The following is an 8,275-nucleotide window of genomic DNA, read 5'->3' as shown; positions in this document are numbered from 1 at the left end:
CTTGCTGAACCACTCACTTTATCTGCTCCAGAGGCCCATATACACAATTCTATGAAGGAAATCAATATCCAGGTAGTCATATGCATGTTCCCCCTGAGCGTTCCACTTCCCTCGAACCTTTTGTAAGGCCTGAAGTCTCTTCTACCCCTTTCATCCAGCTTCCCTTGGCCATGATATAAGGTTAACTCAAAGAATGCATAGAATTAAAAGCCTGTGTTAGTCTCTCCCTTACACCCGCCCCCCGGAAGTCAACATTTCTCTTTGGATACATTTTTAAGATAAAGTTCATATGTAATGGTATAAGAGTGATGAGGAAGAACATTTATTATTTTTTAAAAAAAGTGTTTATTCTTTGTTTTCTTTTGGGTGGGGAAGAAGGTAGATAAAAAGAAAGGAGAGGTGAGTGAGATTGAGATACATGAGGTGAAATTCACAAAGAATCAATAAATAGTTTTTAAAAAGAAAATCATGCTGGGCGGTGGTGGCATACACCTTTAACCCAGCATTTGGGAGGCAGAGGCAGGCGGATTTCTGAGTTCAAGGCCAGCCTGGACTACAAAGTGAGTTCCAGGACAGCCCAGGCTACACAGGGAAATTCTGTCTCAAAAAAAACAAAACAAAACAAAAAAAACAAAAAAAAAAAAAAGAAAAGAAAGAAACAAAGAAAGAAAAGAAAAGAAAATCATAATGATGGTGGGATAAAGTTGCAAAATGACATAGAAATTTTCACTTTGGTTAATTCCAATTCTCCCTTTCTGGAGTGTTGTGTATGAAAAAAGTTCTAAAATACATTTAAAGTAGATTATGTTTACTAATTTTTAGATAGCAGGAAACTTTACAGCTTTGATGGAATATAGGTCAGTAAGGTTCTGACCTGAAAAGCAACGGCCAATTTATTTAGAGACAACATATGATTAATCCCTTAAGTGCTTAAAATTGAACTTGGTATAGGTTATACTAAAATCATTTATATTAGGTAACTGTTTGCAGGATTTCTTCAGCTATTTATGAAACATTTTTGATTTATAATAGTGATTTCTAACCTGATATGCACAAAGGACATTTTATAATACTGACACCCATATTCAAATTCAGAACAACTATTGCCAATTATCTTTGGAGAGGACTGAGAATAAGCATTTTCAGGGCTTTGTGGACTCTGATAAATGTTTGGTATTTCACTTGTTAGATCTGTTGATAGTTAAAATGTCATGAAATAGAAGGAAGGTGTGAGTGCAGTCAAGCAATAGCACTGTGTGTTCCACTACTCCCATGGGGACATCTCTTCTTCTTCTCCCTCCTTGCTGTTAAAGGCCATCAGAACAATCTCTTGGAGACTTCTCATTACTGCTTGCTATGCTTTTTATGGTGATTGTAAAAAAAAAAAAGAACTATTGCTCTTTATTTGTTTGAATTATATTAAACTGTACCTGAAGTCCCTCATTCAAATAATTATTTAAGTATTAAATAAAGCTGGAGAAATGGCTCAGAGTTTAAGAATATCTACTGTTGGTGAACATCCAGGTTCATTTCCCAGTATCCATACTGGTTGGTACATAACAACCTGTAACTCTAGCTTCAGGGTATCTGACCTCCCTTTTGGCCTTCACTGATATTTGCATATATGTGGTACAGATATAAATTCTAAGGTCTACATAAATATACATAAAATAACAAAGTAAATATTTTTAAAAATATTTAAGATATTTAAAAGAAGACTCTTACATTAAATGTGATTATATACCATATAGTTATCTAAACACATTGTGATTTCAGTAGATCTTAGATATCAAAGGGTATTCCAAAAAAAAAAAAAAGAGTCAATATTTCAAATTTCAATCAGTAAATTAGGCTTATAAAATGTAATTTGTGAATTTTTTAATTGAAATGTTATATAATTTCGTTATTTATGCTAGTAGCTGAGGTTTTTCAATTTTTACTCATTTTTAAAATAATGAGTTTCATTATGACATTTTAATACATTTATCATTAACCTTTGCTCATATGTGTCCCTTCTTTATCTTGTTTCTTTGTCCCTTTCACATGATCCCCATCTATCTTCTTCAAATGTTTCTCTCCAATCTTATGTCATACATGAAGTAGAAATTTCTGGTTTCATTGGAGAGCCAGTTGTGTCATGTGATGCTTATCTGGAAACTGTCTTATGAGAGGATGTTTTGCTGAGATACATGATGTTTTTTTGGAAGCTGCCTGACGGAAGGGTATATAATGTTTTACTGGAACAGAGGACACATGATCTTTGGAAAGAGTGTAACCATAGCCCAACAGAAAATGGATGAGGCTCTGGCATTCGTCCACCCTGCTGGTCTTCATTGGGCTTCACTGACACTGGTCTTTATTGACAAATCTATTGCATTGGTTTGTGTAGTAAATAATATTTAAAAATTCCAGTGTGGAGCTTCTTCCCTGCTTTAGTCCATTTATATTCCTGGATGAAAGACACACACACAGCCTTTATATTTTTAAATATGCCTTAGGCAGTATAATAGCTTGGCAGCTGCCTATCCTCCATGCTGCTAGAATCTACTTTCAATAACAAGTTATCACTTACTATTTACTATGTTCCATCTGGGCTGCTCTTAACCCAATCGGGCAGCCCTATGGGCCATGTTCTTTTGGCAATTAGCCCTCGGTGGCTCTACTTCTCCTCCTAGACATTCTACTTTCTTATTGGCTTCCTTCCCTCTTCTCCCTCCTCATAGTCCTCTCTCCCAGGAGCCTGCTAAACCTCAACCCCTATGTCTCTTCTGCCTAGCTATCAGCATGTTTATTCACCAATCAGAATTAATTTGGGGGCAGGGACTCAGAGGCTACTTGCAGACTCCAAGTCTTGAGGTCCTGCACTTAGCATTACAACAGACAGTAAAACACAAAACCTCAACAGGTCTGCTCTGCATTCTTTACTATCTTCACTTATCATGACTTTGTAGAAAGAATTACACCAAAGAGCTTCTCGTGGTGTTCCAGGCTGCTTGTTGCAGCTCCAGAGGACATATGCCAATCAGCAGTGTCTAGCAGTTTCTTCTTGATCAAGCCAGTGCTGTTGATTCCTGTTCAGTGTTTGGTAGTGGACTTGACTGCTGACAATGAATTGGAATCACCCCCAAAAAACTACTTCTAAACAGGTCCATATGTCCTAAGAGCTATTTCTTCCCCTTCCGTTGGTCAGTGGGCTCTAAGAGAGATTAGAGCATTTAAGAACACTTATTAAGATAGGATTTGAAAAATATAAACCAACATATACATATATGAATGACACACATACACACACACAAAGAGGCGGGGGGAGAAGGAAGGAGAGAAAGAGGGAGTGCAGAAGGGAGAGAGAGAATAAGAATAATACATTTCTCACAGAAAATCATAATATATGTGCTTGGCATAATTTGCTAGAAGACTCCTGCAAATGACATTTTTCATTCTTAATTTATTGAAAGATGATTCAATAAATTGAAAAAGCCTGTCAGCAATTAAACATAACTATATTGAGAAATTGAAGCATCAATAGTCTTTTTTTAAATTTTTAATATTTTTATTACATATTTTCCTCAATTACATTTCCAATGCTATCCCAAAAGTCCCCCATAGCGCCCCCCACTTCCCTACCCCACCATTCCCATTCTTTTGGCCCTGGCATTCCCCTATATTGGGGCATATAAAGTTTGCAAGTCCAATGGGCCTCTCTTTCCATTGATGGCCGACTAGGCCATCTTTCGATACATATGCAGCTAGAGACAAGAGCTCCGGGGTTCTGGTTAGTACATCATGTTGTTCCAACAATAGGGTTGCAGATCCCTTTAGCTCCTTGGGTACTTTCTCTAGCTTCTCCATTGGGAGCCCTGTGACACATCCAATAGCTGACTGTGAGCATCCACTCCTGTGTTTGCTAGGCCCTGGCATCGTCTCACAAGAGACAGCTATATTTGGGTCCTTTCAGCAGAATCTTGCTAGTGTATACAATGGTGTCAGCGTTTAGAAGCTGATAATGGGATGGATCCCTGGATACAGCAGTCTCTAAATGGTCCATCCTTTCATCACAGCTACGAACTTTGTCTCTGTAGCTCCTTCCCTGGGTGTTTTGTTCCCAATTCTAAGAAGGGGCACAGTGTCCACACTTTGGTCTTCATTCTTCTTGAGTTTCATGCGTTTAGCAAATTGTATCTTATATCTTGGGTATCCTAAGTTTTTGGACTAATATCCACTTATAAATGAGTACATATTGTGTGAGTTCCCTTGTGAATATGTTACCTCACTCAGAATGATGCCCTCCAGATCCATCCATTTGCCTAGGAATTTCATAAATTCAGTGCTCGCTTCAGCAGCACATATACTAAAATTGGAACGATACAGAGAAGATTAGCATGGCCCCTGCGCAAGGATGACACGCAAATCAATAGTCTTTAAGATAAAAAAATACGCCCACAACTAAAGAGATTCACTGCTAAGTACTACCGGATCTTTAAAGAAGAGCTAACATCAATGTATCTCAAATAATTTCACTGTTCACCAACAGCTCTGATAAGTTTTCAATAATGATGTTCATGTCTTACCCAAAATTGTAGATTCCAGGTCTGCTCCATTTATTTATTCTCTTTTGTGTTCATGGAGTATCATTCTGGAATGATAATTTTTTCTGTATCCCTCCTCATCTCCATTTCTTTCATTGGCCTTTAATGTCAAATAACTAATATTTAAAAATTTCTCATCAGGCAGTGGTGGTGCACACCTTTAATCCCAGCACTTGGGAGGCAGAAGCAGGAGGATTTCTGAGTTCGAGGCCAGACTGGTCTACAGAGTGAGTTCCAGGACAGCCAGGGTTATACAGAGAAACCCTGCCTCAAAAAACCAAACCAAACCAAAACCAAAACAAAACAATAACAAAAAAAACCTCATATAACACTCTGTAGGAGTAGTGTTTCCTGATGCATTAGATGTAGTTGAAAATTCCCCAGTTTGCAGTGAGCTGGTGCTCCAGCACCTCCTTTATTCTGTACAGTGCTAACGTTTGTATTAAGTGCTACATCGCGTGACCGTGGGCTCCCAACTGCTTTGTTTATTGCTGAATCTTCAGTATTTAGTGGAGTGCCTGGAAAAATAATGGACACTTGATGAATGTTTGCTAGATCAATGTTAAATTCAGCAACTGCTTGACACTCTTTTCCTGAACTATAAAATTTCTGCTTCATTACTTGTCAGTATTCCTATTTTTAAAGACATGCATCATGTATACTACTTCTTTTTGACACATTAATATGTTCACATTAGTCTCTCCTAACAAATGCTTTTCGGGCTTCAGTTCACTAAAAATAGGTCTTATGCCTCACTGCAATGAGCAATTACCCAAAGAACACTGGCCTGGCTTGCTGTTTTCTTATGGGCTTTTGGTCATCATTAAAACGTGCTTTACTCTTTTTAGGATTGGGGAACATGATTAAATGAACAGATGTTTGCATGGATTTCACTTAATTTTTATTATTTTAAGAACACATCAGGAATTATAGTACTTCTCTTGGAATCATTTTTATTTAAGGGTTTGAAATACTCTGAGAGAGTAAATGATTGCATTCAAACCTGCAATATCATCTCTGTAATCCTAGGCATCCTATCCTGAAATATCAGCCTTAACACACTTGTATTCATCCTGGGGTGTCTTCTTGGGAGATTTTGTCACTGGTGTTAATCTATCCATGTATGAAACAGACTGTGAGACAGCCTTGAGGGAATAGAGCATGGAGAGCAGTTAGAACATCCATATCCAAAGGATGCAAGAATATTTCCTGGATTCTTGTCTACGCTTCTGCTACCATGTCTATGATTAGAACTTTGTAGAAAATGTTGGCAAACTAACCCTAATTCATTTTTACTGTGATGTCTTATGCTTTTGTATGCATGTTTTGCAGTTTATTTTTTTCTATCCTAGATTAAACACGTTATCTGATTGTTGTGTTTCCAGTAGTCCTAAATATATCTCCCTGTTTGTGTGTCTCTAGGTGTTATAGCAGACTCCTTTACTATGTCAATTACTTGATTTTGTAGGAGACAGTTAAAGTTAGCACTTGTTCTAACTTTAATTTTGCTAAAAGCCTTTAATGTCCTAAATTTCAAAAACTCAATTAAAATATTAATAAATAGAAATTTTTACCTGCCAAAATGAACCAAATTTATTAAAAGCATATAAAGCTGTCTAGCTTAGAGATTTACATTTCTCTTTGTTGGTGAATATCTGCCCTTTGTCTATACTGATCTTCCATATTCTTGCAGCTATGCAATTATTCAGAAACTGTTTCATGCCTCAAAGCTTGAACAGAATTAAGATAGATTCTAAAATGACCATTTGGAAATTACAACTTTTGTAACAAATTTTGAAAGCAATAAAAATTACCATGAAGAAGGAATGCTAAAATAAGAGTTTCTGGATGGTCCTTCCCTTCTGTCTCAGCTCTGAACTTTGTCTCTGTAACTCCTTCCATGGGTATTTTGTTCCCCAATCTAAGAAGGAATGAAGTATCCACACTTTGGTCTACTTTCTTCTTGAAAAGTTTCTCAGGTTATACATACTTTGAGTAGTCTTTAAGTAGAATAAACATATTTCTGGCCTTCATGATAATTGTGCTTTGTATAAGATATACCAGAATGTGTTAGATATGCTCATAATGCATACTAAATTCAAGAAGAACAAATGAAGTTGCCTTTTGCTGAACAGCAATGGTTATTTTCAGAGATGAATAGACAATATTGAAATAATCATAAAATGTCAATGGAGATAAATCAAATTGTTTTTATAATTAAGTAATGAATTATATATTAATTAAAAGTGTTCATATTTATATGGTAAACATATTGTATACAAGTATTCACTTGAGGCATAAATTCATATAGTAAGACCAAATGGAGGTATGGGATCCCTGATATAAGCTGATTCTTCTCCATACATGTCTGTGTGTGTTTACTGCTGTTGTTATTCTATTATTTAGTGAAAACAAACCTCTAAATTTTGGGGGAAAACCTATATAACATGTGCTGCAAGAAGTAGTTATTTAATTTGAGGGAATAGGCGAGGTCAATACTAAAAGACCCTAGTTTAGCATTCATATTTGCAATGCACCACACCAAAGAACATCCTATCATTCTCCACAGTGTAGCTCAGGTGTAGGAAAAATGGTTCTTAGCTCATGTAGCATGAGCAGAAGTAATGTGCTACATTTTAACAGAAAATTTAAGGATGCAAATGTGCTTTTCTAATGTGTTTTCTCTTCCTATGAGAACTCTGTTTTCTCTAGGAATGAGCTATTCCATTACTCTGGACCTTCTATAGCAGACAAATACTATGGGAAAGAGACACAGTCTTGAGTTTAAAGTTCATAAGAGTTAGCACTCTTTTCATAACAGTATAATAATGGCAGGTTGTCATATTTCAACATGACTAATGTAGTCAAGGAAAGATGCATTAGTAAATATAGAAACATTTCATAATATTTTGTCTTCGTTATTTTTGATATTTCAAGAAAAACAGTTGAGTATGATAAATTTACACAACAGGAATAATCCTGTTTTACTTTTCTTAAAATAAATGTAATTTACCTATACTTGTCCTTAAACCACTTAAAAGAAAAATCTCACATTATCCATAATATGTGGCAAGAACAACACTATATTTATAAAATATGTGTACAATCATAGGTTATTTACTTACCTCAAATTATGAGATATTTTATGCTGATATAAACGTTTTTCTCTGTTTCAGAACCTGTGTATGCTTCCCATATGAGGCTCTAAATTGTTCACAGGAAGTCATTCACTATGATAGGTTTTAGTATTGAATCTTCTCATCAAGTAAATCAGGCATTTTCTACAGACTGAAAGTCTCTAGGAAATCATATGCACCGAGGTTTATGTTTTAATATATAGGATCATAAGCAGGCTTTCCAACAAAAGTTCATATATTTTGTGGTCTCTAAGTTTCAAAATGTTGCTGTATGTTTGCTAAAATGGCATCTATGGTCCTTGTGATCCTATAGAAAACTTCTCTTTTGGAATCTTAACTTGATCTTCTGTAAAGTCAGTGTTAGGAAAGCAGAGGATATCAGGCATAGACACTTTCCTTGAATTGTTCTCAAAATATTCACAAAAAGTAATGCATTTTGAAATATGTTGCATTTAAAAAACTGGAGACTGCCATATCCAGGGATCCATCCCATAATCAGCTTCCAAATGCTGACACCATTGCATACACTAGCAAGATTTTGCTGAAAGGACC

The 8,275-nt window shown here is 35.9% G+C and overlaps 1 pseudogene; it reads left to right on the top strand.

The window, feature by feature from the left end:
• Positions 1-4,324: 4,324 nt before the first annotated feature.
• On the top strand, positions 4,325-4,420 carry LOC115032912 (annotated as a pseudogene).
• Positions 4,421-8,275: the final 3,855 nt, after the last annotated feature.

Source organism: Mus caroli, chromosome 12, assembly GCF_900094665.2.
Source record: "Mus caroli chromosome 12, CAROLI_EIJ_v1.1, whole genome shotgun sequence".
Lineage (NCBI taxonomy): Eukaryota > Metazoa > Chordata > Mammalia > Rodentia > Muridae > Mus > Mus caroli.
This window is presented reverse-complemented; position numbering and strand designations above follow the sequence as displayed.